At 41.0% G+C, this 16,749-nt stretch overlaps 1 protein-coding gene across 3 annotated transcripts in view; it reads left to right on the top strand.

The window, feature by feature from the left end:
• The first annotated feature begins 625 nt into the window (after positions 1-625).
• Positions 626-16,749, top strand: part of sema5ba (sema domain, seven thrombospondin repeats (type 1 and type 1-like), transmembrane domain (TM) and short cytoplasmic domain, (semaphorin) 5Ba) — a 173,118-nt gene continuing 156,994 nt past the window's right edge. For all 3 annotated transcript variants that reach the window (XR_011980028.1, XM_072686122.1, XM_072686117.1), the window contains exon 1: positions 626-751. The gene's annotated coding sequence lies outside the window, so the exon portion shown is untranslated. The remainder of the gene's footprint in view (positions 752-16,749) is intronic.

The following is a 16,749-nucleotide window of genomic DNA, read 5'->3' as shown; positions in this document are numbered from 1 at the left end:
ATGGGGGCTTCAGGTTGTTTTAAAAAAAAATGTATAAAATGAATTAATATTTTTTTTCTGTTTTAGTAGACCTATCATTTCTCTGGAAGAATGAATTTCATTTAAAACTTTCCTTTTAAAACTACCTTTCAGTTTTTTATGCAAACTAACATATCATCTGACACCGTGAGTTTTAGCAAGGCAAATTTCACCAGTGCATTTCAGTGAATTTTAGCTTGATTGTTAAATATCGATTTAATGTGTAGAATGTTTGAATAATAAATATATATAGTTTTATTCCATTAAAAGTTTCACGAGTGGTCTGGACTCGCAGCAGTGCTTATTCACAAACCCCAAACAGTTAATCAGGAGCTTCATAGATTATAGGAACAGACTATCGAGCTTCCATAGGGGTGATGATCCGACCAGATCATTCAGCCTGACCCAAATGAACAGTGATAACGGGGGACGATCCTTCACATACACATTAAACCCCTTTAAGAAACACAGCATGTCGGATTGTGCAGTTTGGCTGAGAGCTATCTGAGTTGATGCTGCTTTGGAGTTGGCTCCCCCCCTCGCGTGCGAGTTGCAGCAGCCCTTGTAGTATCCTGAGCTCAGCGCACACAGCGCAGTGAGCAGCTGCAGGTCTGTCGGTGAGAGCCGTTCACACTCACACAGGGATAACGCGCAGGTCTGCGGACACACAGGACGGACACTGCGCTGTATGTTCACACGGCACGGATTCACCACCACGGAGACACGTCTGAAGGTAACGCCAAATCATTGAATTCACAAAATCTGACAGAAATAAAGCTCTGTGGGAAAGCTGCTGCTCGGACCGTTAGGGTGCTACTTTTTCTGAACTTGTGGCTCCAGCATTTCGTGCTGTTCTTGCTGCTGGTTGCTTTCTCTTATTAATGTGGATATTTGGAAATGGGTCTGCTCCACAATAACGACAGTACTTTTTTTTAATTTTATTTCAGCAAAATATATATATAAAAATATTTTTAGTTCAAAACTATAGTGTAATATTGCTGCTACTTTGAGCTCTGAAGTGGTTATTGGGGATGCTTTTGGTTGGGCACTTTGCAGATTGCAGTTGTTTATGGGAATTTGTTTTGTAAACAAACAAGTAAGTGTTTCCTCTATTTTCCTCTAGTTTTCTGATAGTCTCCTGATATTTGCTCTCCATTCTGTATACAGACAGTGGAGCTGGTCTTCTTTAACAAAGCTAGAGAAGAGTAGTCAGGGTTTCTTTCTTTTGGAGCCCTACAGATTTACTTGCACCTCACGTTCCGTCCTGGGACCAGGAGTTTTGGTCTGCTCACATTTCTCACAACTACTTTCTAACCAAGAACTGTTTTCTATTAACTCTTCTAATCAGTGTAGATCACTTTCTCTCTCGCTCTGCCTCAGCTGAATTGCAAGGTTAAGCTCTTGGAGTAAAAGATTAGCTCTGATTCTTGGCTAGAAGTGTTGTCCCAGTGTTATTCCCAATGCTCCATGTGCTCCTGGTTTTAAGATCAGCCTGCTAAAGCAGGTTCCTACAGCCTGTTGGGTCCACTGGTAATAATAATAATACCATTCTGGTGAAAACACTGAATTTCCAAAAGAGCCCGTAATTGTTTACCACAGTAAATGTATGTCTGGGCTTTATAGGGACTGTTTCCTCAAGTCTGAGGAGGTCAAGTCTTGATCTTGAGTCTTTTCAAGCCTGATTTCTCTGTTTGGCTACAGGTTAAGCACATGGTGTGAGGGTAGCCTGGTGTGAGAGTCCTTGACTATATATGTTTAATAGATTGAAAGATGCTGAGTACATGTACAGCGCGTTAAACAAAACATGATATATACTTTATTTTAAGAAAAGAAAACCCATGAAAATCTGAGAATAGTCATTTAAGGCAGTTGACGCCATCTGATAATCAAGTCCGCCTGTGTCCCAGCTTTTCCCTCACTGTTTTGTGGCAGCGAAGGCCTCACAGCTGTCTGGTCCCCCTTTTTTATATTTTGCTGTGCATTTTATGTATTGAAATGGTCATTATCTTCCTAAATCCACAAGTCCTTTGTGGGAACAACTGTGGCAGTGATGCTTAAACATAGCCAAAAAGCAGTCCGGAGCAGTAGGGGGCACTGTTGAGTAGTTTTTGATGGGTGAGAGAGAGTAAAAGTGGTGGTGAAGTTCAACAGCACAGATATGGGCTCTCATCATGCGAAACACAGTGCTCACATTAGATGGACGAACAGACTGTAATATGTGTGTCTGTTGGCACAGACTGTCTGGTCATTGCGAATGCCGGGGAAGAAGATTTTTTCGAATTTCTTAGAGAACACATGTACTTGGGCAGGGGAGCTGACCTGCGTTACTGTGTTTTCAAGGCTCTGGGGCTCTGGCTGTGGCTCATATCTAATGCAGCATGCACCTCTGCCTTAAAATAACAGCTGTTTGATCTTCCTCTCCCATCTTAACCTGGAAGCCCATTGTCTTGCATTTAAGTGAAAACCAGAGAAAGAAATCTGCTGAAGTAAGGGTTGCTTTGCTGCGTCGGGGGGATTTTTAGGAAAGTAGGGTATCTAAAACCTGAGTGCTCATTTACACTTCACATATTTTCTATCAATATTTATGTAGCCTCATTCACATAGAGCAGATGAATGAATGGTGCGTGGTAACAGCCTCGATGTCTTCTGTTTCTTTATGCTACAGTGATGGACATCCATGACGTCTATTGGCATTCCTTTGTTTTGCACGTCAGGTGGCATCATTTGCTTTGAAACTCTCATGGGGAAGCAAGCAAGCAAGCAGCTTCTGTCAATTAGAAGAGCCTCACACACACCTATATTGCTTTCTGAGCTGATTGTCTTGATTGCTCTGTCTGTCAGTGCTCGCCTGCAGCGTGTTGGCAATATCCGATGGAAAGAAAGCAAAGTAATAACCTCTTGGAGGCCTTTGTAATCATGTTATGACTCATTCTTAGGGGGGCTGACATATCATAAAATATAGCCATCGGTCATATGCAAGGAGCTGCATGCGGGTCTATTGTTTGTATGTTTGGGCTTTTAAGGCGGCCTGTTAACATCTCCCAGCCACAAGTTTAGATGTGCTTGACAAAAGTATTAATATTCATATACCCCCCCCCCCCCCCTGCATGTGCCAGTTGATTCATGTGTTTTGCTTGCTTCCCGGGGCCTCTCTTTCAGATGTAAAACAGGTTTTCATCTGTAATGAACTTATGAGGGCTCTCATCAGCTTGAAATGCACAAGCTCACTGTTTAAAGGTTCTCTGAAAGCAAGCGTGAAGCAGCTCTTCCTGGGCAGCTATGATGGCCCTGTTGCATCCATAGAAACAGGACCCTGTGTAGAGGACCCTGTGTCTGCCTCCAAAAGCACTCGGTATCTCCGTAAATAATTTCTGCTCATTAATATAAACCCGGCGAGTAAAGACTCAGTGGCCCTCATCAAAGTTGTAATGGCGCATATTTAAAACGCGTCTCCTGAATTATTTCTGACGCTCAGACATCAATCGAGAGCGCACAATGACAATGAAAGTTTAATGGAGAGAAACTTGATCTGAATGGCAGCAGACGTGACTGCATGGAAAAGAGTGCCGGTGCCTGGAGCTCTTCCTCTGCCCTCTACCCGAGTCATCCAGCTTTAAGACAAGGATGCTCAGAGACACAGCGCGGTCGGCGGCGTGCAGCCAGACAGGCAAGATAAAGTTCTCTCTGAACAGCTTTAAAAGCTCGTAGAGATCCACCCAGCCTCGCAGCCCACTTTTCCAAACTTTCCGGTCAACCACTGCAGATGTTTCAGTCAGTGTTGTTGCAGGTGTTGACTTTTTTGTGCCGTAACTTTGAACAGGGGCTGACGTTGTTAATCATGATCCCAGTGTAAGCCGCTGGCATATCACAAACCACTGCGGTATGCAAATAAACAAGGCAACAAATCAAAGGAATTTCCATATTTGTTCCATAACAGTTTGTTTACCTTTATGGTAGGTTGTGATATGGTGCTCGGTATAGCGCAGAAGACGGCTGTTTACCCAAGGCTTCTTCTAAAATCAAGGGCTATTCATAGAGAGTTTGTCCTCTCTTTCCTGGAGTAGCAGCCTCCACTCTTCTGGGAAGACTTTACCCTGGATGTTGGAACAGTGCAGTGTGTATTTGATTGAATTCAGCCACAAGAGCTTGAGTGAGATTGATTACTGATGTTGGATGATTAGTTCTGGATCCCGAAGGTAACACACTTCCACTGCTCCACAGCCCAAAACTAGGGGCTTTATTAGCCCTAAAGCCGACACAGAGGCGCATGTTCCTTGCTCCAGAGCGTCCCACTCTTTTTGAAATGCTGTAAGCAAGCGTACATTGCATCTTGATGCCTAAGATCTCCTAAGAGTTTAGAAAATATATTTTTTGCCAGAACCCTCCAGCATGTTCATAACCTTACTGTTTGTTGGATTCCGTGTTTCTGTTCTGCTTTGTGCTTGAGGTGTTTACTAGAGGAGCTTTTTGAACTATCACAAACTGTTATGTTGACCTGTGAAAACTGTTGAGTGTGACAGGTGATGTAAACTCACCCAAGCTGTTGTTTTCTTCCAGAGTGCATTTTGCTGCTGTTGAGTTCCTGTAAGCTTAAAATTCAGTCTGTCTGAACAAACCCTGGAACAGTGCAGCATCACAGCCATAGACATGCCCTCAAACCTGAGAACAGGCAGTTCCTGCTTTCTCTCTCTGTACACTCATTTACCTGCAGTAGGTCACTTTGACTATGTACCCTGTGCACTTTTAGTCCCGAGGGGTTTCTTTACACAGAAATGGGTTAGTGATGGGGGTACAGTCTGTGTGTTTTTGAAACAGAGGAGGGAAAAAAAAACACCGATGGTTGTGCTGTCCGCAAGACATCTTTAGACTTACAGCTTGAAACATGAAGCTAAAGCTCCTTTCCAACTTTGCACCAAATAGATTAGCACCAGTAAAGTAAACAAGAATTGATAGACTTTCAAGAAGCGTCTTTACCTTTTGTACCTTGATGTCTTTAGAAGTGAAACTCAGCACTAGGGAGGGTCCCGGAGCAACCTGAGCTTTTACTTTCACTCATTTACAGGGGGAGTGGGGGAGGAACAGGTGAAACCAGTAGTGTAACTAGGTCTGGGCTATTGGTCTGTGGCCTCAGAATATGAATGATTCCTCATTCTTATAGGCTGCCTTATATTCCCTGGCTTATTATCTGAACTTTCCATTCCATGTTAAATGATGCAGCAGTTATGTTTTGGTGTGATAATGTAAAAGCTGCACTTTTTAAGGTGGAATATAAAATTCAGATAAGAAAAAGACGAATGGAAACTTCAGCTTCATGCTACGTTTGAGGTGAGCTATAGGCAGCAGTGCTTTTGCTGTTCGCTATTGTCATTAGAGGCTAGCTGTGGCAATTAACAGTATTTATCCAGCTGTAACGGTCTGGTTAAGGGTCATTGGTAGGGCATAAGAGACTTCCAGTTGTTTTCTGTGGGAAAGACACGTTCAGCTTGCTGTTTTGTACACAGAGCCCCTCTGTGGTTTATGTCAATGCTGGAATCATTAGATTAGATTTGGTACAAGGCTGATCTTAGCCAATACCGATACACCAAATGGCATCTCTGTTATTTAGGCATTCACCATCATGGGAATTGTGGGCTGATGCTGATATCTGGTACAAACACATTTATAAACAGTAGAAATTAGGGCAGTTCTGCCTTGGTTAACATTACAGTTAAATATAACATTCGTAAATGCTGTGAATCAAAATTAACATCATCAAATATTACCAGGGACATGAACTTGCAAACCAAAAAATTATGGTACGAAAGAAAACCAGTAATAAGGTCAGTTGAACTTACCAGCGTTTTTAAGAATCGCTTCCATGCTATATCACAAATAATGGCGTTGTCAAAGTACGACTACTTCCTTGCCGTTTAAAAACCTGGTCCTTATTTCTGTACAGCTGATGTTGCTACCAATGCCTAGTAAATGCAAGGCCTTTCCAGAAAAAAAGCAGCACTGGAGCTCCAGAGCGGTCCTCCAGTTTGGTGTGAATTGTTGTTTTTTATAAAAACAACCCTCATTATTTTGCTGTGCCGTCAGGGCTCGAAAAGATGGACTAGCTGTGCTTTTGGCACAAGCGTCACACAGCGTCTTTTGTTTGGCTTTGTTATGGCAGTGCAGATGGCATGGCTAGGTGGGAGGAATCGAATGAATGTTTCTCAAGCAGTTCAGGGGCTTGATTCAAGAAAGAAAAAAATCGAGCCGTACACTAAAAATAACAAGGTGGGAGGAGATAGAATTATTGTCTGGGTCCATTCAGTTTCGACGGGGCAGGGCTGGGTATTGTTTATGAGTGTGCAGCAGTGTGAAGCTCAGAGTGGATGGATGACTGCGCACTCCTCAGTCTGTGAAATGTGATCTACGATATGACTGAGCTGCTCACTGTCTGCAGCCTTAATTAATACTTGATGTGACTGAAGGAGCTCAATTTGTCTGAAGTCTTATCATGTTCCTGTGTTTTCCTTTTGTCAGCTTGTCTCGAAAACAGCCAACAGCAGAAATAGAAACAATTAAACTCTGAAATGGATAATTATGTATTATGTACTATTGTCATGGACCTCGTGTTATACCAATCAAGCAAGACCAGCTGCTTGCGGTTCTCGCTGTCTTTGTCGCGCTTCAATTTATGCAGTGGTTCAAGGCTTGCAATTCAAGCCTGACATACTGGAGTGCGTTGAACGTATGCTGAGTACCGTTTTTGTCACCATTTTTATACACCATTTGACAGCATCAGCTGCCATTTACCTTATGTCTGTGAACATGATGAATGCACCAGTAGCAGTGATCCAAAATTACAAGCCTTTTTTAAGCTGAAGACTACTGTTCTTCTATTGTTCTCATATTGTTTCAAAATCAGAACTTGTATCTGGTTCTGTCATGGCAGAGACATTACGCAGCTTTCATATGAAAAGCTTTCATAGAAACTAGTCATGAATTTAAGCAGATTTGCTTGTGTAAAAGTAAGCCATGTCAGGAATGTAAACAAATCAGGCTTTAGAACCAGTACCGAAATGAGGCCTGACACAAATACTATGTAATCACGTTAGCTTTTACAATGATACATTTACATTACAACAAACTAAAATGTTAATTAGGTACTTCTTCATTCATTCATTTGTATGTCCAAATGTTTGTGGACACCCCTTCTGATGAATGCATTCAGCTATTTTAAGTTGCACCCAACACAGCTTGTTTAGTACCTGTAGAGAAGTGCTGCCAATAGAATAAGATTTTCTGGAGCAGATAAACATTTGGCGAGCCTTTTGGCACCATGCCTAATACCAGGCGTGGGCTAGAGGGGCATAAAGCCCCTCAGCATTGAGCTGTGGAGCAGTGGAACTGTGTTCTTTAGAATGATGGTGCTTCTTCATATACCTTTGGCATGAGTTGGGGTTGGGGTGGGGTGGTGATCATCTGACCTCACTAATAGTCTTGTCGCTCAATGCAATCAGATCTTCACAGCAATGCTCCAAAATCTAGTAACTTTATACAACTATCAGTAAAACGCTCTGTTTTACTAGCGGGAGAACCACACGACTTTTCTTTTGTTTTTAAACCAGCACTGAAGAGCGTATTCCGAACTGAGTGGAGGCTAATGCTAATGCTAATGCACACATGCTATAGAAACATAGCACATTCACCCACTAGAACACAGTCGACAAACACCTGATATCAGTCCAGAGTGTGTCCCACTTTACACACAAAGTGACTTGACCTCAGGTCAATATGCTATAAGATATTAAACACACTATAAAATGATTTGTAGAGAAATTATTAAACCAAATAAACCAGTCCAGAATGTCTCATTATAGAAAAATATCCTGATCAGGACATCCCTAATATTGATATTTTACTTCAGACTTTTGTATTTCAATAAATCGAAGGGATTTTTCAGTTTTCCATGATAGTGGGCCTTAAAATAACAGTAGCGAAAAGTAAGTTTCTTCACATAATAAAAAGCAACAACAACAAAAAGAAGAAAACTGACTGTTTACGGAGTTCCAAGCACTCGCACCCAGAAGCCATTGCTGTTGCTATTGTGCAAGAGTCATTTTTTTCCCAATGAGAATCTTCTTAATCCTTTAAAGCACAGAGATGCATCACTAGATGTTGGGTCACCACGGGCTTGCCCCTCCTCCTCTGAGTGGAATTTAATGTTTCGACTGCCTAATGTGATTGCATGGCCTTAATGTTCCTGACTGCTGATACGCGTTCTCAGGATTTAATTGTATCAGCGATGTGTTTTGGCATCTGCTTACATTCTCATGAGCTCTTCTGTTTACACCCTTTTCTTTGACTTTGACTACAGATGAAAATTGCCATTGGGCGAACTGTAGCACATTTCCACATTTGATTAATTAGCGCCTTCAAATGAAGGATGAAATAAATAGCTTCCAACTTCTTCCCAGCTTCTTACTATCCCAAGTAAGAATAAGAGGAGGAGAACATGATGTCAGTTCTGCATGAGATTTTGGAGTGCTGGATCCGTGCGCTATACTTATGAGGGAGGGATGCTGTTGTATCTAAGCGGACGTGAAGGCATGCGTCTTTTCCCCAACATTGTTCTCTATTCAGTGCAAGGAGGCTTCAATGAAGAGATGGGAAAAGGGGTAGAGACCGAAATGCTCCCACAGTTGATTTGCCCATTGTGGGGGAGGAACACTATTCCCATTGATGGTGTTGATGGTGAAGCCCCCAAAAGCTGGAGAAAGGGGGCCCATTCAGTGCAATGGGCGACCCTACCCTACTATGGGAGATGGGTGTTAGAGCTTTTGTGGAGCACGGTGGGAACATTGTCCTCATTCTAGTGATTTAATACTGCCAGGTCCAAGCTGCTGCGCTACGTCTTCAGCCTAGGAAAGCCTATGGGTCTCTCCCCTTAATCATTATCACAAGGTAGGAAGTTTCCTGGGAAAATCATGCATCCTGAGGGCAGATTGGAACCACCGTCCCCCTGTGTGGCGCATAAGCTGAACTCGGTGAGCTAACGCTGCACGGCTGCTTGGACCACTCCGAAAGACAGCTCGTTAGACATGAAACAAAAGTCATGTTGGCTGCAGGGAAAGTCTACAAGAGAGTAATCTGAAGAAAGGATAGTGTGGAAAGGATAGTGTTGAATAATGAATAACACAAATGACACATCAGGCACCTGCTTTCAATTCTATTTAAAAATATGCTTAAAATACAAAATATTGCAATGAATACACAGTTGTGATTATATGGATGTCAGTGTGCTCGCTTAACAAGTTTCACGCCTCTCCTTGTGGCAGTCTGGTGTTCTTTTTTGGTGGTTTGGTGAAATCAGGTGCATTTTACCAAACTGGAGGCATTTAGGAGAAATCTGGATGTAGTGTTTTGTACTTGCAAACACAAGGCGTTCTTATCACTTTTGCATATATGTGTATTTGAATTTATTTGAATGTTATATGGCCATTTTACATGCATATACACACTTACTGCTGAGATAAAGGGTGCTGAGATTTTTGCACAGCACTGTACATACAGTAGAGATGGCTAGGGGTGTAATGATACACCCAGCCCATGAATTGACTTATGATAGCAAACTCACAATGCTGGGCTCACAATTCAATATTCTTACGGAATTTGGATGAAAAAAAATAATGCCTGTATCTAGAGATGGAAGAATCGATCGGCTATGTATTGGTATCGTCTGATTTTCTTAGCTCGTATTCGCGAGGTAAGGATTACAGCAGCTCTGTGGATAATGGATAATGCATAATGGTATCGACTCAATATCAGCAGAAAATCCTGGATCGAAACTGGAGAGAAAGAAAAGAATCCAATCCAATCCTACAATAAATGTAGCCTGAAATGTCACGCACTCCCAATGTGAGATGGGATGCTGTTAGCTGGGCTGCTGTTAGTATTTCCTGCTGTGGGGTGGGTAGAGGAGTGTTTGAGCAGTTTGAGCCCTACTTTTAGATGCTCATCTTAAGCGAAGTGCTTCAATTAAAAATAGCTTGTTTTGAGAGTAGTGCCAGATTTAAACCCCTTAAAATCTCAGCTATATTACACCCTAAGACGTATTATTCTGTAACTACACTGACTACAGTGCAAAGGAGTTGTATGTGAGTTATAGGAGTGCGTAATAAAGGTTTGGTCCCACTGGTAGGTTCTGGGATTGTTAATGTATTTAACACTGCTATCAGAAACTCTTAGGACAGGGATTTTAATTCACTACATCCATGTAAACAGGATTTTTTTATGATAAAATATTGTCATATTGTTCACTTTGTAATATAGTGTAATGAATTTTAAAAAATAAAGGTGCATCAAATGGTTCTTGGGGCGATGCCATAGAAAAAACGCTTTAGATGCCATATATAGAGATGTGTTATAGAGATGTGTGAGTATTAGGAACCCTTTAAAAGTCTTTAAAAGTACTTTCACTCTGTATAAAGTTTCTTTACCAAAAGTTTCTAACCCCAAAAGTGGTTCTTTTATAGCACTGCTCCAAGAACCTTTTGATGCACCTTTATTTTTTTTAAGAGGGCATAATGGAGGGAAAGTACTCAGATAGCTCAGAGACCCTCCCTAATACTGTGTTTCACTTCAAAATACATTGGAAAATGGGTATCATGCCATTTCTACTATGGAGGTTTTCCTAAAATGGGTAACAAAAGCCATCGGTAGTGTCTCAGTGAGACATTTTTGGAAAGATTGTTCACAACGTATTTTGCATTGTTCTATTGCTATTGCCACTATAATGTCACATGCCTACATCCCATCCATCACTTTGAATAATACAAAAAAAGATTCCAATGTCCCAGTTGTAATTCCAAGCCACATTGCTGCCGTGTCCCACAGTTAATGACCTTTTGATTAGACACAACAATGGTAGGGTTAGGTCAGCGTGCCCAAACTGTTGTGAAATGAGATGCCTCCTTCCAGCTCTGTGATAGATTAAAAGGAACAGAATCATGAAAGCCAGTACTATTGAACAGCCACTCTTCATACGAAAATTTGTACTTGAAGACTGCTGATGGAAGGGAACGTTGGGCCTCATTCACCAACTGTTCTTCAGAAGAAATTTCTTCTTCAAATCCACTTGTGCAATTTTCGGAAAGATTTTAACATTAGCCAGTGTTTTCTTATTTGGGATTTGTTCAGTTTATGAGTAAGACAGTGGGATTCATGGTTATAAGAGCATATCTGTGAACAAATATGCAGTTTAAAAAGTCTTTTTGTTTGGACTTTTCTTAGGATATTCTTGGGGAGATATTGGTGGATAAGGCCCATTGTTTTTCCTTACACCTGAGTGCACAGTATGCAGTGAAGGGAGGTTTTCCATGCAGTAGATGGAATCAGAGCTGTGGGACACAGCGATCTAGATGATCGTCATCACCTACAGCAATAATGAGATTAGCTACTGTATGTTTCGATGCAGGTTTCACAGCTTACCCTTGATGAGCACTGATTTGTTTAGATGTATAGTTGTATTTTGTGGACATTGGCACTAGTTCCTTCTTGTATTATGGAGAGCTGTAACATTTATTTATCAAGGGTTTCAAGTGCAGTTAAATGAATGAAACGCAGACGTTTAAGAACATTATTTATAGTTCTGCTTTTTATTACGCACTAAAACGGTTGTGCTGTCAATTTCATTCAAGTCGAGTCAATAACGAGACAGGCTAGTACTTGTTTTTATTAGCCCTTCTTTTATACTCAGGCAGCCACAGTACAATTGTTTTCAGTTCTGTATGAACTGTGATATTGATTTTTGATGGAGATTCTGAAGGCACACATAATAACCCCTGAAACCTTTCCAGAGACTGCAGGGAGGTGATTTCTCATTAACAATGCCAGGCCATGTAAACTCTCCTGCTGTGAAATGAGATATAAATAGAGCTTTTGTCTACAGTCGCCTCCAGTGCAGTGAACAGACTATGGGCTAAAACTTGGTGCCTTTATCTGAAAAAAGAAAAAAAAAAAACAGCAGCTGGAGTCAATTTCCAGGTGCATTCAAGATTCATGCTGAGATTTGACCATTGCCCTCTCTTATCTCTCTGACCTAAAACGTTCCTCTTGGGGCCTCAGTTTTCCTCCTGACTACTCCATTAGTGCTTGTATGCCCTGAGAATCCAAACAGGCTTCACAGTGGACTGAGGAGGCCCCAAAGGACGTTTCTTAAAGTAATGATTCAATAACAGAATGTACTTTATACACTTTTGCCCCAAACAAGACAGAACCTGTTTACAGTGGAGCGAAGCTGACATAATAGAAGTGTATGACATCCAAATAGAAGACAACTTTAGACACTAAACATGTCTTGGCTGGTCGACTACACTTGCAGTTAGGGGAAAATAGTGTAAAATTGATTTTTCGCTAAACCGTTTTTTTAACCTACAGGCTTGGGGAGAAGCAGTGCACAGGGTTTAAAAGAAAGTATTTCAGTCTGAGTGGCCACCATGTTCAGGCTAATGAAAGCAGAGGGCTTTGCCCTAGATCATCTGATTAGGTGATAGGTTCATCAGACTTATCTTCACACAGCGCTTCAATTTGCAGCTCACAGGGTTGTCCCAATCTGATCCAGTGGACTGAGGCCAATCCAGGTATATTTTGTTCATAGTTTGGGTGTCAGCTGAAGATGAAAATGCAATGTATTATAGTATCGTATTGTAGTATCTGTGGTTCTTGTACTCGTCCTCCAGCCGTTTGTTCATTTTCAGCCATCTTTGCCCATGAAATACATTCCCCACACGTCCTTGCTGCTGCATTGTCGCTGCTTAGAAATGGAACTATCAAGAAAATCTATTTTTTTTAAAAGAGGGAAAACTTTGACGTGTCTGTGGTTTTAGACAAGTGCTGAACAGTGCATTCAAATAGAGCTGGCCGGTATGGAAAAAATTTATATCACGATATTTATTTTATTTTTTTATATATATACAATATGTACAATATTTATCACAGTATTTTGTAGACAAAATGCACCAGCAGTGTAAAAGTTTAAAAAACTGTTATCCAAATGCTCTCCCATAGTGAGTACCATGCTTTTACTTAAAATATGCTGCACTCCATTCAATTAAATAAGACTGATTATATTCTTTGTAATAAAATGCGCATATAATCAATGCTCTTTAAGCACTGACGATATCCACAATACACTCATAAAAGCATATTGTGTACCACAATAACAATATTTATCACAATACAATAAAATATTGTCATATTGTCCAGCTCTACATTCAAAATGTGAGAAAAATGATTTAGGAAGCTTTAAGTGATTTTTACTGCAGTGTTTTTAAAGTAACTGTAGCTAAATTATCAGGGCAGTCAGTCATAACATATTTTAAGATATTAAACATGCTATAAAATGGGCAGTTGAACAAATTGGCTAGCTTTACTTAAAACTAAGGGATTTTACTTCAGTGTTAATAAGCAGCTCATTCTACCAAAACTATCTACCAAAATTATGTTTACAGACATAAAGCATTATGGTACTCAGATCTGAAAGGGGAACAAAAAGCTGCGTGGGACATGCCTAGTAGCTTGTGTTTCAGAATTTTCTTTTATCCATCTGAAAAAGATGCCCAGTGGCGTTTCCACTTTAACATTTCAGCACATGCTTGTTCCTTCCACAGTACTCCTATGTTCAGCATCCACATTCTCCCTCCGCACTGGCCTGGTTAGCGTGCTTGGCGGCTGTTTCTATAGTGATAAGTAGCTCTCTGCGGGGGCACAAAGGTCTGTCTCAAATGCAGACCCAGACAGAACTCTGTGCAACAGTGATTAATGTCCAGTTCCAAACGACACAGTAAATATGGGGGCCACCACCTCCCGATGCGTAATTCTAATCCCATCCTGCACTCTCCGACAGTACGCTAGCTATTTTACAGATGAGTGGTCGGTGAAGCACTACAGGGGCCCCTCTTAGATGCTTATTCATGAGGTTGAGGCTGTTTATATGAGCTAAATATTAATGTTGATGTAGTGTATGGAATGCTTGAGAGACTTTGTAAATTCAGAGAACTGGCAGTTGGCAGCTGGCAGATGGAATAAGGCAGGGGTGACACTTTAAATATGCAGCTTAAAAAAAACAATGTTACACAAAATGTTTAACCTGCTTCCTCCAAAAACTTGTAATTAAAAAGACTTGTCCCCCTCATGTGACGATCTCTAACTCTTTTGTGCAGAGCATTGGTGAGGTCGGATACTGATGCTGGTTCAATAGTTTTACACCGAAAATCAACTCCAACTCATCCCAAAGGAACTGGATGGAGCTCCAACAGTTCAGAAAACACAGTTCCACTGCTTTACTGTCTGATGCTTGGGAGACTTTATACCCCTCTAGATCTCGTGGTTCCCAAGCCTGGTCCTAAAAGATCACCTGCTCTGCAGATTCTAGTGGTTTCTTGCTCTAACACACTGCCATTCACCTCAGAAACACTGTGTTGATTAGCTGATTAGCTGGATCAGGTGTGTTGGGAACTGCTGCTGTAGATGACGCTTGCCACTGGACATGGTGACCTTAAGCTTAAGTTTGGCTACTCCAGAGTATCCCATTCAATTGGCAATGGTATTTTAGAGAAAGTTGTGCATACTGTTGGACAAAATATACTTTTACATTTTCAGTACTGCAATTTGGCAAACAATTCAGTCCTAAATGTAAGTACTTTCAGTACTTTATTCAATTAAGCTAGCACAAGACTGGCGAGTTGTAATTGATTGAGTTGAGAAACGATTGAACAAAAAAAACGAATTTGATTTAGCTTTAAAACGTTTAGTCCAGTAAACATCTGGTATTACATTTTTGCCGTAGAGTGTTTTGTTCTCAAGCATTATGATACTACACTTGGTATTAATGCTGAAATGCTGGTATCATATGAACCCTAGCTGTCCAGTTACTTAATTTTCTCATTCGAAAAGAATTTTCTTTGATATAGAGTACTGGGCAAAGAAATTTGGGTAAAATTGAATGAAAAGCTACTTTTTCTGGGTTGTAATTGTTTATTTGTTTATTAATTGTTATTTGTTTATTTGGTTATATAGCAAAACACTAATATTACAAAAAATACAAATAACATTAATAAAAAAGTCATGGTTTTACATCGCCGTGTTCGTTAAATCATTTCCACAGCTCTCCTGATGGGAAACTACTGTTGTGTATAGTTATAATCCTACACCTGCTTTGGTAAATTGGTGTTTAATGATGTTAACTCAGTTCAGCTGGTGATGGAATCGAATAAATCCATGCGCTGGCTGGGAGCATCCAGGAGAAATTTGGAACCAAGCTTTGTTCTTCTAACTAACTCATAAGATATTAATTTGTTTCTTCAAAATGGACAGACTGACACACTGTATTTCTATTTACTTGCATCTGTTTTAATGTGATCTGGAGTTTTTACAAGCAAGCATGGTTTAAATCATGTGTTTTGGTGCTTAAAACCTCTGCACAGTATTTTTTTGATTACTTTGATCTTATCCAATCTGAGTCTCTTTAACATCTATGATGCAGCAGGAGCATCTAGGTGTGAGGAGTGATGTCTTTCTCTGATTCATATGTGAGCATTTTTGCTGGCATGTATTTTTCCCTTCTCATATATATGACATCCCTTAATTCTTTTTGAGGGAGGAAATGAGAATTGGTGAGGTAAAATATCTCTATGTAGACAGATGACTTTGCCCTCAGCTTACCGTTAGTCAAGAACAAACCGGCAAGCTGAGGTGTAGTAGATTTTCTTTTCATGTAGCCCACCTGGAATTTCATTCCAATTAATTTGTTCCTTCCCCTTGGCTTTCAGCTCGCTCCTCATTTTGCTTCAAAGTGAGTACCGTGCACAGCGGTGAGCTAACATGCTGAATGGTTGAATCTGTTCTCTATTAGATCATTAGGTCTTCCTTGAGTGCCACAAGAAGCAACTCCTCAAGGCAGCGGGACAGTTTCAGATGTCCATGTGCTATCAAACCGCGTAGTATGGCTCTTTTTGGCACAGTTGCAGTGGATGAAGCCTCGCACCAGCATGCATTAACATGGCACCACTGTGGAACGGGTCGGCCTGGCTTGCTCCCGTCCCGCGGAAAGGTGGCGAGCACACAAACACTTCCTGGGAGGGAAAGCGGCACACTAGCACACTTGTGTAAATCAGCCTCGCTAAATGTTTGATGTTTTAAAGTAAATATGTCTACTTTCAGGCCTCCCCCTCTCACAGTGGAGTGCTATGCCTTGGACAAGGGCCCCATTGAGAGCCTCCCAAGAGGGGAGTGTTTAAAGTTTTAGAGGTTTCAGGGGGAGGGGGGTGGATTCTGACCTGCATGCCAACACACAGTGAACCAGAAAGGCCCACACTGAGGCACAGCGAGGGCCCGCTGGCTCTTCCCTGCAGACGGAGCCAAGAACGGTCAGCCGAGCAGGTTATTGATTATTTCTAAATACCATATATATTTTATGAGCTGCACACCATTGAACCTTCCTTATTGTTATACTGCAGGATGAGAGAGCTTGCACAGGCCAGGTTTAATTAAGGCAATTACTCACTGTATAAGACACTTGTGTCTCCAGCATGGCCTTGTAGAATACATGAGTTATGTGAGCCTCAGACAGCCTGCCAGACACAGTTACACTATTAAATGAATATATTTAAACAAGATTCTCCATTGTGCTTCATTTGCATCATCATCTTACTTTTCATTTATAGCACTATTTGGAAACACCAGCTTAGCTTGAAATGATGA

This window comes from Salminus brasiliensis, chromosome 8, assembly GCF_030463535.1.
Source record: "Salminus brasiliensis chromosome 8, fSalBra1.hap2, whole genome shotgun sequence".
NCBI lineage: Eukaryota > Metazoa > Chordata > Actinopteri > Characiformes > Bryconidae > Salminus > Salminus brasiliensis.
The sequence above is the reverse complement of the archived record's forward strand: the minus strand, read 5'-3'. Positions and strand labels throughout refer to the sequence as shown.